The sequence below is a fragment of the Macrobrachium rosenbergii genome, chromosome 19 (genome assembly GCF_040412425.1).
Source record: "Macrobrachium rosenbergii isolate ZJJX-2024 chromosome 19, ASM4041242v1, whole genome shotgun sequence".
Taxonomy (NCBI): Eukaryota; Metazoa; Arthropoda; class Malacostraca; order Decapoda; family Palaemonidae; genus Macrobrachium; species Macrobrachium rosenbergii.
The window spans coordinates 17,751,657-17,766,656 of record NC_089759.1 but is presented as its reverse complement, the minus strand read 5'-3'; the positions used below and the strand labels follow the sequence as shown (position 1 = coordinate 17,766,656).

Below are 15,000 nucleotides of genomic sequence, written 5' to 3'. Positions count from 1 at the left end.
GCACGCTTTTTGAAGAATGACATCCTTCTAAGCAATTAATGTCGCTATGAATTATATATTAAACCAGCAACTTTATTTACTGATGACCTGCCAGCAATTTTGTCTCCTACCTTGATAAATGTCGAAGTTTGGTTTACTTGATTATCTAAATTAGTTTTGCTTAAATGTTTAGATAGTCTAGATTAGATGTCTTTCTTTAAATGTAAACTAAAGTCGTCTTTAACTATTGTTTTTCTTTAATTAATGCTGGTCTTCGTTGTGACCTAGCACTGAAAGAAAACTAATGAAAGGCTGAGTTGTGTACATGAATCTTCGGCCCACTTACCCAATGTTTGACATCTCAAATAATGCAACAAAACGGATCGCTAAAACAGGTAACATAAAACACCGAAAAAAAGAACGCAGTTGTAAACACTGAGCAAATTTCGCCCACTTCGTACTATACATTTTACTCGACCGGACGATAAAAATGCGTCAATGAACGCCACGTTTAAAAACCGAAAAAAAATAAAATAATAAAAGAGATTCTAAAGACAAATAAAACAACGAAACCACTCGTCCAACATTCCTTTTCCAACATTCCTCGATAGAAAATACACAAAACCATTATTTCCTGCAGTACATTTCCCCGAATTGTAATAGGGGCTTCACGCTTATTGGACCAGTAGCTTTTATGTACAGATCTCCGAGGATTTGCGGAAAATTTGTGGCCACTAAAGACGGCATCAATCTTGCCTAGACAGGAATGGAACACGAGCAATTTGCAACCGGTATGTTTTCCTCCTCGAGACCTTTTGTCCCGGTTAAATGGTTTTTTTTTTTTTTTTTTTTTGAGTTATAGTGTTGTTTCCTTGAGAATAAATCTTGGTTAGAGTTTTTCTGTGCAAAATTGGAAAATAATTTCCTTGTTCCTTTAATTATAGTTCATGAAAATATCTACTGGCTGAGACAACTGTTATTTTGAACCAGTAGCAGTTATATATTGTTTCTTTTTAAAGATTTTAAAGTTGAAAATTAACATCATCTCGCAATATTTAATAAAAAAAAACTTCATAACTTATTCAACTGGCGATGAATAGTAAATTATAAAATATTTATTGCATAGCATGAAGTCTGCATAAAAAAATTTTTTTATTTATAATCACACTAATTATTCCCATATTATCATGCAATTTTACACCGAACAATAACGCAGAGCAATACGTATTTCAAGTAAATTCATCCATTGTCAAAGTGATCACCGAACTGCACAATTTGATGTGGAATTTAAGGTCGCAAAAAAATCTACACTTCAACATTAAACGCTCCTAAGTTCCAACATATAAGTGTGGCGAAAAATAACCCAATAATTCCTTTAAGAAAATATGCAATAATAGAGGGCGATGCGGACAACTAATTCTGTCCCACGAGTTTTCAGCGTTACTCGAAGAATTCTAAAAAGCGTTGGACCCCCGAAGGCCGTGTGTTGCAGTCGCTGATTGATACCGAGTTGGTCAAAGGAGAGGCGTGCCAAAAGTATGGCTGGGAATTTCGCGCACGGAGAGTGGAAGGTTTTGTTTAGATGGCTGAGTGGGACAATAATAAGACATTAATGGCATATGTAATGTGTATGTGGAGTAATGGGGTTGAAAGGGTGAAATATGGGGCGAAAGGGTTTGCCTGGATGACGTGTATTATGGTGATCTGGTCACGTGGAGAGAATGGAAAACCGTCGGTTGGTGATAGCGTTTGGAGGAGGAATGTGAGGAAGGCCTAGAAAATGCTACACAGCTGTTGTGGCATGTGTAAGGGAGTTAAAAGACCTGGTGGTCATTTTGAGTAAGTGTATGAAGTCGCTAATACTGTAGAAGTGCTCTGCACATGAGATTCATCTTCAATTCAGCAGTAAAAGTATGAAGGTGGTAATGACAGCAGTCTGATTTTATCTCTCATTGTTACGGAAAACCCCGTAAATTGAAATACACAACAATAATTTCAGTGTACCTTCGCATAGCCTACCTTATTCTAAGCAAGAATACCTGAGTATTCACACCGTCTCCAAGAATATGGCACGCCTACGAGTTCAATATTAACGTTTCTCGGGTCTGTAAACGTAATGTTTATTTAAACTTCTAAGTGACTTTTAGGCTTTACTGACTAAGCCAGACACGTGTTCCCTGTTCTCATTCGCATATCTAAAACAACTTGTCATTTCTTTGTGAGTTTTCCTTTTTAATAGTCACGGTAATAATAATCTCTGATGGGCATTTAAAATGTTTGTTCTTGTGCAAAAGCCGTTTTTATCTTTAACACAAGAGGTGAGGTTGCATGCCTCACGACCGCTCTTATCTGCCCAGTGCAGGAAGAGACACATCGTAAGTCTGCTACCTGAAACTTTTTTCTCGGCCTTGGGAAGACTCGAACCGACGAAACCTGGTTCAGAATCCACTTCGATATCCAACCTGCCACGATAGGTCACTTGGTACACTTCGCTCCACAAGGAATTTATGCATCCTAATTTTTTTAAACAGCAAAGGCCAAGAAAATGTGCAGCCTAGAGCCATTCTCCTGTCAAGGTCCAAAGAAAACAAAATAACCATGGCTAAGAAAGTCGGGAAAACAGAGACAGGAAAAGAATATCACGGATTGGAACACTGGAACGGTTGCTAGACGAGTTAAAGAATTGAATATTTTAAGCTTGTACTCCACAGGCTTGCTTATAAAAAAAAATAAAAACAAGAGTAGTATTCCCTCTTTTTATGAGAGAGAGAGAGAGAGAGAGAGAGAGAGAGAGAGAGAGAGGAGGGGAAGGGGGGCGTTGGCTGACGAAGGCCATGGCTTAGTAGACTATTTCAGTCAAACAGTGTTGCCAGAACACCGAGGCATTCCACAGACCGAATCTCTCATTATTTCTTTCATTGCTAATCCATACCTCAGGCATCACGTCTCTTTCATCATACTCGAAATAAAGTGAAATTTCTCGGACGACAGCTGTTTTGAAGAATAAGTTTTCTCACCTATTTAACAGCGTTTTATGTCGCGGAGTCTACACGCTTCGGGGGGAAAAAAAAACTCAGACTTGGCAACACTTCAGCGCTGCATTGGCGCCTACGACTGTGACGCTGAGGCGTCTGGGGAGGATTATCTTTTTATAATTACTTTGAAATATTTCACCATTTTATGAGGGTAATAAGAATTATAATTCATTTATCACCTTTCAAATGTGCCTTACAATTGTTTCGAAATACATGAAGCGGACTCTGAACACTTATTCACGACTGTGACGCTGAGGCGTCTGGGGAGGATTATCTTTTTATAATTACTTTGAAATATTTCACCATTTTATGAGGGTAATAAGAATTATAATTCATTTATCACCTTTCAAATGTGCCTTACAATTGTTTAGAAATACATGAAGCGGACTCTGAACACTTATTCAAATAGACGTACATTAAACTTTTTCTCAAAAAAATTTTTTTTCTCATTTTTTTCCAAAAAATGCGTTACCCTTTTCAAAAATCACCACTATCATTGGGCATATTTCGACCATATTTCCGGGTCGTTAACATCCACTTCCACTCCATTTTAGCCATATGCAATCACTACATACAAAAATTACAGCCGTCCATAAAGTAGACCATAACAGCATTAGAAATGACTGGAACAAATTAAGGCTCAAAAATATAATAAAAATACACTCTTTCTTAAGAGGAGCCAGTGGCGGCACATTGGCCTAAACGAGGTTCCCTTTCATTCATTCGGATTCTTTTCATAATTAGCTACGGGGAGTGGTAATATTTAACACATGGGCGTGCCCTCACTGGAGAAGACGAAATCAGGTTTAAAATATTTCGTGAAGACTGATGATCATTTTGACATCATATAAAAGAAGGTGTTCGCTCAATTCCCCAACAACGTTTGTCTTCGTTTTGAAAATTTGATTTCTGCCACATATTATTTTACCCGAATAATTTGCTAAGACTGACGCTATCTAATTGGCCCTAAAGAGGCCGCTTGCAAGAATCCTTGAGATTTTATTCGAGCTCAGAACTAGACTTAAGTTATTGGGAACGGAATTCATAGCCCTTGCTCCTCTGCTAGGCCACTGCAGTAAATCATTTACCGAATCCAACGTAAATTCACACTACCTTTTAAACATCACTATATTACTAAAACTACATTTTAAACATCACTGTATCACTAAAGCTACCTTTTAAATATCACTATGTCAATCAAACTATCTTTTAAACACCACTATATCACTAAAACTACCTTTTAAACATCACTGTCACTAACACTACCTTTTAAACAGCACTGTATCACTAAAACTACCTTTTAAATATATCATAATACTAACTTTTAAACATCACTGCATCACTAATACTATCTTTTAAACATCACTGTATCACTAAACTACCTTTTAAACATCACTGTATCACTAAACTACCTTTTAAACATCACTGTATCATTGAAACTACCTTTTAAACATCACTTTACCACTAAAAGTACCTTTTAAACATCACTGTATTACTAAAACTATATTTTAAACATCACTATATCACTAATACTTCCTTTTAAATATCACTATATCACTAAAACTACTTTTTATACATCACTATATCACTAATACTACCTTTTAAACATCACTGTATCACTAATACTACCTTTTAAACATCACTACTTCACTAATACTACCTTTTAAACATCACTATCTCCCTAATACTACCTTTTAAACATCACTATATCAATAAAACTACCTTTTAAATATCACTGTATCACTAATACCTTTTAAATATCACTATATCACTAAAACTACCTTTTAAACATCACTATATCACTAAGACTACCTTTTAAACATCACTATATCACTAATATTACCTTTTAAACATTACCATATCAATAGCTAATACATCTTATATAACTTCCATTCATCATTCTCCATAATTAATTACATATCTAACTTACTTCCGTCATTATAACCTTCTGTTCATCAATAACCTTACTTAATATTTCAATTCCATTAATATTAATTTTTTATTCAACCTAGGTAATTGTAGGATACCTTTTTTATAACTTTTCTGTTGCTTAGTAAATAGAATTACGAAATCCCGGGATGGCGTATATTTTTCAAAACTTCATTTCTCTAAAAAAAAAAAAAATCTCCCACTGCATAACAAAGCGGCTATTATGCTAATTTTACATTTAGAATGATATAAAGAGCCATCCCGATAACCATCTGCAGCGTCTCCCAGAATGAGTTTTGCTTTTGTGTTTGAAAACTGCTGACATTTTGGTTAATTTTCTCAGATATGCCATTTGTACCTGTGAATCGGAAGGGCGGTGCGCATGAATATCCTTGGCATTTTCAGTTCTTGTTAGCAAAGGTATGCTTCGTTGCATCTTGCTGAAAGTTGTTTACGTTCCTGTCAAAACTATGCAGGGCTGCCATCATTCTTTTCGGAGTTGCTATGACTTGATTTTAACTGTGAATAGCTTTTGAATGTTTTAAAACCATCCTTTTGGACAATTAAGTAGGCATCCGAAAATACGCAAAATAACTGACCGTATTTCTGTCATATTAGCTGCTAGAGTTGGTTTGGTGACAAAACCTTCAGAACTTGATTTCAAAGATATGCAATCTAAAATTCCAAGTGCGGTGTTTATGCCTTCTTCGTCCTCCCGTCAAACCATTGCTTTTAATTACTTACACCTTTCTACTCTTCCTTTTTCTTTTTATCTGCCGTTTCACACATCTTTCAACTACCCACTTAAAATTTCGACCACAGCCGCCGCAAGAGCCGCGTCGTTTTTCAACTTCTTCTCGCGCAAATGAGACAGACTCCGGGGCGCTACTTTGGGTATGTCATTGTCAGCCTCCCTCCGTCACTAACCTCTCCCTGAGCCAGGTGGACTCCTTCAGGGAACTTTGCAAGCTGTTCTGTCTGGTCTTTATTCCTCGTCCTCGTTTTTCTTTGGAGGAAAATGGTTGCTTGAAAGTTCGCGCGTGAAAGCAGATTTCTCGCACCATTAACTAGGCTGTACATCCGATTCTAAAAGCGAACTACAGCGCGGGAGCCCCACTTATTGTCAGGGGTAGGTTCAAGCAACATTCATTATGGCCAATTACTGACAATATATAATCTCGGATTGCCCGGACGAAATTTTTCCTTTGGAAATTCTTGGCAGAAGTGACGAAATAGCGTGAGGAGGACGAGGAGGAGAAAAAGTAGGAAGAGGAGGGGGAAGAGGAAGAGAAGGAGGAGGAGGAGGAAGAGGAGGATGTCTCCCCCTCCTCCCTCTCTGAAAAAATCTCTAAGCCATCCTCCCACCTTGGAAGCACCCCTTCTTGCGACTGCAGAAAGAAGGCTCCCGCAGCTGCAGAAGACATAAACCACTTATTCTAAAACCCGCCGTGACACGATCAGTGCGTTGGAAGACTGGTCGTTTCGGAAGCGAGGATTTAAGGTCTTATAACTTCGAATTCCTCTCAATTATAGAGAATCTACTGGTGTTTAACTCTCTCTCTCTCTCTCTCTCTCTCTCTCTCTCTCTCTCTCTCTCTCTCTCTCTCAGCATCACTGTCCCTGCTAGCAACGTTTACTGCCTGTTAGTTTAATTGAAATTAAACAGGTATCTACCGTTACATCTACACTGAATTTTCCTGGACTTCGAATGACCTTGGAAGTGGATTAAAATTAAATTAGTTTGAGAAAAAGACGACATTTTTCTAGGTGTTTTTAACGTCGTTTCGTGAACTTTAATTGTGAGCTTAAACTTTATTTGTAGCGTTTAAAAATTCGTTTACTTCAGCTCTGTAATTGTTTTCTTACAAAGTATCTTTTTTTCAGGTAACAAATTTGAGAAATTTAAATAGTGTATTCATTGCATTTTTCACTATTAGGTTTCCCTTAAAATTAATTTTATTCAATTCACCTAACTTTTACACGCACGGACTGGTCCAGCTGGCATTAATGAATAACAGGAAGATCCTTTATCTTCTCAATCTTTTAGTTTCCAGTCAAATACAATCTTCTCTTTTCAAATTAGCGGGGATCTGACAACCTCATGAAAGCATTAATGTGAGTATTTACATTCATTCTTCTATTTTAAGGAGATATTTTTTGTAAAAGTACAAAATATGCAATCAGTGGGTAGACAGGCTTTCAGTTCGTCATGAGAGTTAAGTTTCATCTTGCTTTACATGAATGGCCACTAAGTAAAACATAATGGAGGTTCCTTCCACGTATAGATGCCCAGCCACATGAAGAAAACATTCACAAATAAATAAATAAACAAATATATAAATAAATATATAAATATATATATAAACCAAGGGGTGATGCGCAATACTTATTGTACCGGTAGAAAATGTGTACATAAATAGGTAGATGAAGAAGCCAAAAACCTACCTATTCTTCTTGATTTTGGGACACTTGAAGTACGGTCACCTCAGATCACTTGCACTAATTAGATCAACACCTGATTCTTAAATTAGCCGAATCGAACTCAACATACGCCCAGGTTCACCACGCGTTCCATGCTTATTTCCCAAAGATAATTTTTCGTCCCCTAGCTCCCCCCCTCCCTCCCTCTCTCTCTCTCTCTCTCTCTCTTCGGTGACAGAGACACATTAGAATTTGGGCGAACATTGGAACTAAATTTGTTCGTTCTCTTAGCGAGTGTTCTTTGACAACGAAAGACCAGAATTAAAGCGAATGTTGGAAATGCAGCATTTATTTCATTCCCTTATTTTTCTGTTTTTCTTTTCCAATGTAGTTCTTCTTTGTCTTTCTTCTTGGTTCCTTTGTGCTTCTTTCTCATGCGTGGGCGACGTGCGCTGTTTAAGGTACGAGGCGTTGTTTTGAAATTCGCACTGGTTTTCATTTGTAGTGAATGAGACAAGCACGAAAATACCTGTATATTAAAGGATGGTATGTCAGCTTCTCTCTCTCTCTCTCTCTCTCTCTCTCTCTCTCTCTCTCTCTCTCTCTCTCTCCCCACAGTGTTTCTCGTATTACAATTTACTGACCCCCAAGAAAATATTACTCAAAAACCACTTGTTTACGTTATTTGAAAGTTCATCTCTAACTCATCTTCTTAACGAGAGAATAAACATTCCAAGGCGCTCACAGTTCGCATCATATATTCTGTTGTAATAAAATCTCCTGTTAACGACCAATTTTCAGAGAAGTGTCGCCTTCTTAAGAATAGACACCCAGAGAGCAAAGACCACCTGTTTAGTTATATTTTATTACGGCTGTTCTCAGCAATTTATGTAGACAACTGAATTTCACCAGAGTTCATTGTGCGGTTATTTAGCTAATCCCGTCAACTGAACAATGTGACCACCAACAAGCGCACATAAATCCTCGTGAGCATCCGTGGAAATATGGGCAAGAGGCAAGCAATCTCATCCCGGAATTCTATATTATTGTTATTATTATTATGAACTCTATTCATAAGGAACAAGCCCACAGGGGCCATTGACTTGAAATTCAAGCTTCCAAAGAATATGATGTTCATTAGGAAAAAGCAAGAGGGGGTAAAGGGAAATTCAGAAAGAAGATAGCTCACTTATTAAAATATTAAAAATAAATTAGTAAATTAGTCAATAGATAAAAAATGTATTAAAATGCAACGAGAATAGTGTCAGGGTAGTAATGCACTGCATCTTCGCTTGAACTTTTTGACGTTCCAATTGCACGACACCATCATGAGTGATCTCTATTATGATGATACTCTGAATTCATCTTTTTTTTCAATTTAGAGTGAAAGCGTACCTCCTCCTCCTCCTCCTCCTCCTCCTCCTCCTCCTCCTCCTCCTCCTCCTCCTCCTCCTCCTCCTCCTCCTCCTCCTCCTCCTCCTCCCAGTGCCATTCACCGATCTCACATCTCATCAAACTGACGATCAGTTAATGAGATTTATGAGTGCTTTTTCAAATGTGCTCTCACTGACTGTCTAACAACTCAACGAAAATACTGATCAGCATCGTTGGCCACCTCATTCACGAATCATAATTCTCATCAAGTGATCTCTCACTCCATAGGATTTTCAAGATCCGTTTGATGTAGTCTCATTGACAAAAAGTATATTTCACCAAATTAGCAACCGATCGATGAGATTTACACGATCGGGCGCTTGTAATTTACTGATTACCTTTCCGACCTATCATAAAGTTGCAAGAATTATCTCATACACTCCTCATTCATCAAGTTATCGATCAGTTACCGAGGAATATAAGATCTGGCCCTGAACGCCAGGGATGTTTAGACCAGCGCCAGCTCCATCTACATGCATCTTCTTTGTCGACTCGTAATTCGCACTTCATTTGTTTTCGGCGGAGCGTTGCTCCGTCACTGTCAGCGTGGTTCGGAAACCTTTGGCTCGGAAATCATTGGCTAGGAAATCTTCAAAAGACGAGGTAGGAGAAGAAATGTAAACAGCTGAACAACTACGTAAAAAGGTGGTGGGTGGCTAATAAAGAACAGAATTCACAGAATACATACAAGAAACTTAAGAATAAGAGTATAGGGAAGAAGAGGAAAAACGAAAGCAGATTATCTCTAATAATAATAATAATAATAATAATAATAATAATAATAATAATAATAATAATAATGACATAAAGACCAATATGAAGAAATATGGAAAGAAGCAGAATCTTGATAACAGTGAGATGAAAAGGAAATGAATATTAAGAAAACGAAAGTGAGAAGGAGTATTGGGTAAAAGAAAAAAAAGGACACTATTTTGACAGCCTAACCGGATCAGTCATACCCCAAATATGCGATGGATTCGCGATTAGCGTCCTATCCTCTCCCGCAACGGGAGGTGGCTCGCTTTCCCTGACAATCAGTCATTATTTCTAATTATAATCAATACGTCTGGCGCCAAGAGATTCTGGCTACGCTTGCTACAGAGACTCGGGTATTGAAGGGGAAACATCCGCGTGGTGCTCTGGACAGCAAGGAATACAACGGGGGGAATACTGTTACATAACTTGTTAAAATAAGTAGAATACGAATTCTATTTTGGTTTATTAACCTCTGATACCAGTAACAATCACATATATGTTCTCATATACCAAACATACCAAGAGAAAGGTCCCAAGTTCGAGTCTGGGCGAGGACAGACAAGGTTCCGTTAAAAATTCGTTGCCTCTGTTGACTTAACAGAGAATGCTGTACCTGATAGTTAGACGACTGTGGACCGCAATCAGGTTTAGATAGGCATGGAGCTACTAGCCCCATGCAGGAAGGCTTGTGAGAAACGGAAGGCTAACCCTATATATATATATATATATATATATATATATATATATATATATATATATATATATATATATAACCGTACACCTCTTCGGTGGCGCCAGGATGTGTCACCTTTCCGGTTCTCAATCTTTTGAGATGAGGAGGTTAACGACCTTATGTCTTTTTAACACTAGACCGTGACAACCAAAGTCGTCTACATTTTATCTATACCGAAATGTCTGTAGGTATGTACGTACATTTATTCTAAAACGATTTTAATCAAATGTGAGTATCAATGCAGAAACACTTCGCTTTATTACATTTAACAATTCCACCCGCATACTTAGTCAGGAATGACCAGTCTGTTATAGGAAACCAGTCCCCTTAAATAAGAACGTTTTTGTTTACGGACGAACACGGATGTATACACCCTGGTATGTCATCCGGAAATACATGGGACACAACCCGTCTACTAATATGGCAAATCACCTGCGAGAGAACAGACTGAGCTCTATAAATAATATCCCTAAGACGTATCACAATCCGACCGAGAAATACCGTACCACGGCATAGCTTATAACTCGACATACTTTTAGCATAAAATACTTAATAACCTTATGCCAGAGACGCGGAAACAACCAGGCCCATCAGACCAGAAAAAGCTATGTACCCAATCTGCCATTCGCTAAATTTAGTCCGCGATTCCAAAGACACTTTTCTTGTTCGAGTCAGGAAACGAAGGTGAAGAAATTCAAACCCGGCGGGGAATCTCACGATCTCCGGACGAATCGAAACACAGTTCTCGTCCGAAGCAGCGAGCGATGGCAGAAAATGAAGCAGGAAATTAATGTCACTCGATCTCAAACGAAATGAAACGAAAAACAGCGTTCTTGTCCGAATCAGGAAACGAATCTCGGGAAATTTGGAGGATTGGAGGCATTCCTTTATCTCAGTAGATTATTATTATTATTATTATTATTATTATTATTATTATTATTATTATTATTATTATTATTATTATTATTCACAAGATGAAACCTATTTATATGCACCAAGCCCACGGGGGCCATTGACTTAAAATTCAAGCTTCCAAAGAGGAGGGTAAAGGGAAAAACATAAAGAGATCACAATTATTAAAAAAGAAAAAATAAATTAATATATTAATAGATAGATAAAAATGTATTAAAATGCAAGCAGAAGATACGTGAGAGAGAGAGAGAGAGAGAGAGAGAGAGAGAGAGAGAGAGAGAGAGAGAGAGAGAGAGAGACAGAGAGAGAGAGAGAGAGGTTTAAGTCTTTCCGGACTCCATAAAAATAAAAAACTTAATTATGACAGATGGGAAACAGGTGGTTTGGATTAAGGGGAAAAACGTCTTCTGGCTTACTCGCACATTTGATTACCGTTTGTCAGGAAATCAAGCACATGTTAATTTTAACTTTAACGAGGTGTCACTGACACTAGCTAAAGTTAATTTTCTTTCTATTTCGTGACATTATTATTATTACAGATTCCGTCCACCTTCAATCTAAGCTATGTCATGGGTTGAAATGTATTCCCTATAAATAGGGATGGCAAAGTGACCTTTTTATTTTTTATCAGTTACCACTTTTAATTCATATGTATTACTTCAGTCTGCAAAGAGAACTGGTTTTATTCTCAGAAATGAAACTATTTACCAAAAGTACCGAGTGTAAAGTTTTTATCGTCTCAGATACTGAAAGGCAACGGAACGTAATCCGATTTTCATGGAATATGAATTATTCCATCATATAATGCTGATACTTTCGATTATATATATATATATATATATATATATATATATATATATATATATATATATATATATATATATATATATATATATATATATATATATATATATATATATATATATATATGTGTAATTGTAATAGCCACAATGCTCTCTTAACTTCTCGAATTCTTCGCGCTTTTTTGGATACGCTTGTCACTACAAAGCCTTAAGATCCAAGTGCAAGAAATATGAAGAAATTATGATTTCCGGTAGCAGGAAACGAGGTCGACAGTGGTTCCTCGTTGTGATTAGGGGACCCGGGTTCGTTTCCCGCCACCGAACATCATAATTTCTTAAGGTTTTGAAGAGACGAGCGTATCCAAAAAAGCGCGAAGAATTCGAAAAAGTTCAGATGGCACTGTGGCTATTACAATTACATATATATATATATATATATATATATATATATATATATATATATATATATATATATATATATATATATATATATACCAAAGGAAATTTTTTTGCAAAATAACGCACATGACTCCTAACGTAAGTAGTGTCCTAAGTTAACTTAATCCAATTAACTCATTCGTCCTGAAGGAAGAAAAACCCTGACCTAAATTCAGTTTGTGGCAACTGACAAAGTAGTACCCATGTAGTATGTGGTTACTGTGAATGTTGAAATCAGTCGGCATTTAAATAGACAATAAATTAATAATTCAGAAAATTTACATTTCGCTTTGAAAAGTATTAAGTACAATGAAGTACTTTTCGTATTATTATTCTTAAATATTTTTTCGTAATAGTGTCCCAGAATCCTTTCCCTCTCTGACTCTCTCAATCTCTCTTTCTTCCTTGCAATCACGCACACACAAACGCACCAACACGCACTTCACATTTTACAATGCCAATGGACAGTAGGCTTCAAGTTCAATATTTCTTTTTGGTGGTTATAATTTTGTAAATTCACACTTGAATTACACAGGATGGTCCGAAAAACCATCGCAAGAGATTCGTAAAACCTGGATCATCACCATATCCTCGTTCAAAACCTGTTGCTCAGTGTTGCCATTCAAATCTCCTCGCTTATTTTCAATCACCACTCAGTTTACCGGGAAAACATCAGAAAGAGATTAAAAGAGCGTCCTATGCAGTCTAGATCCCCGTTTTCTATGGACGATACTTACCAAATCCGCCAAGTAAAACCTATGTAATAAATCACTAACATAAAACGCAAAACCCCCACACTTAGAGCACCGGCCACTGAGGGAAGGTGGGCACGAGAGAATGGCTTTTAGTGTGCCCACTCTTGCCCAGCGACGCCGGGACTAATGCCATAGACTGCGCCTTCAGGCCAGGGCCAGTAGGAGGGAAGAAGCTCGCCCAAAGACACGAGGGTGCCAAAGAGAGCCATGAGGGTACCCCATGGGTGTGGTATATATCAGGGGGGAGACTGGAAGGACTGGGGCACATACCCCACTATCTCTCGCCCCCCGACCTCCCCAGTCCCTGCCCACACCCGCCGACGAATCCCAAGCCCGAGGCCTCTCCACCACATGGGGCACGCGACTATATATAAATATTCTCTTGTGGCTGTTGAAATGCCCTTCTCGTGGGCGTGATCGTTATGCTGTGGAATGGGCAGCGGTGGCTGGGCGTCTGAGAGCTGTCAGCTGATGGAGGGAGGATGATAAAAGGAAAGAGCCGATGATTAATATTTCGGTGATGGTGTGATTGTGGCGGAGGAAGATGAGAAATAAGAAATTAAACGGCTACAGAAAAATTGACGGAATTGAGGATGATGTTTGTAAAAGAAGAAGAAGAAAAGGAAAAGACAGACAAACAGACAGAGAAGAGTGAAACTTAAGGTGCCTCTTAAAGTGGTAGAAAAAGAAAACTGTACCATATGAGAGTTAAAATACATATAAACGTCGATGCAAAAATATTAACTAGATAAAATTATTAAAAACAAGTTTAAAAAATAAAACTCCATCGCAGGACAGAAATATAGGGAAATATACTATTCCACGAACTACCAAAATTTCAAACGGTTATAATTATATAACTCTCTGAGATTTGACTAATTTTTTTGTGAGTTCTTCCTAATTATTTCCCTTCGTCTTTACTCACAGTACGCGCAAAACAGACACAGAAAATGGAGTATTATCATTACTATTCAAAAAGGAACATTAACTTGAAAAGCAATCTTCCACAAAACTGACAGCACGTGAGTGCAGTACAACAAAACCGAAGGAGAAAGACACAAATATAACATATAATACTGACAAATCAACAAAAAGCAAAAACCAGGGCAACAGGAGATCTTACTTCAAAAGAGAATTACAGCCTCTCTAATGAGATGCTAAGAAATCATGACATTTCAAAATCCTGAAAGAGAAGAAGAGATTATTTCGACGCCGAGGTGATCAAGTCAAGGTTGATGCGTCGATAAGATGGGGAGATAAATGTTTGAAGATGGAGAGATGAAATTTGTAGGCGGTGAGGAATAAAAGATCAAAGGAGTGGAGAGTGACAGGTATCACTGAAAGGAAGACGGATAGGCTTAAGCGGCAGGTAACGGTAGATAAAAGAAGAAAATTGAAGGTCAGATGTCGAAAAGACTCTCATGAGTACTTTTTATTACCGTCATTACCTGTGTTTGTTGTTGTTTCCAGTATTATTATTATTATTATTATTATTATTATTATTATTATTATTATTATTATTATTATTATTATTATTATAAAATGACTTGTTATAGGTCCACATGCAATTGCAACCATTTGCATAGAAATTACCAAAATTAAGAGATGTTATTATTATTATTATCACTATCAAGCCATCACAGACCTCTTAATTTCCATATTCCCCATATATATTCTTGAATACACTGCTACCTGTCAACGTGAATCTGGACTGGAAACATTTACAGCTTTACCAAATTATAAAAGGTCTGTGTTTGCTTAATAATACATGTTTATGTCACATTAATGTGACGAATCGATTCACA

At 37.3% G+C, this 15,000-nt stretch overlaps 1 protein-coding gene across 4 annotated transcripts in view; it reads right to left on the bottom strand.

Moving 5' to 3' along the window:
• Nucleotides 1–15,000, bottom strand: part of tn (tripartite motif containing protein thin) — a 128,222-nt gene that overhangs the window by 91,565 nt on the left and 21,657 nt on the right. Inside the window, exon 1 of one of the 4 annotated variants that reach the window (XR_010856089.1) lies at nucleotides 13,178–13,376. The exons of 1 other annotated variant lie outside the window; for it this stretch is intronic. The gene's annotated coding sequence lies outside the window, so the exon portion shown is untranslated. Of the gene's footprint in view, nucleotides 1–5,301; nucleotides 5,905–13,177; nucleotides 13,377–15,000 lie in introns of those variants that run through there. 2 more of the 4 variants (XM_067121102.1, XM_067121104.1) reach the window with 2 other exon arrangements.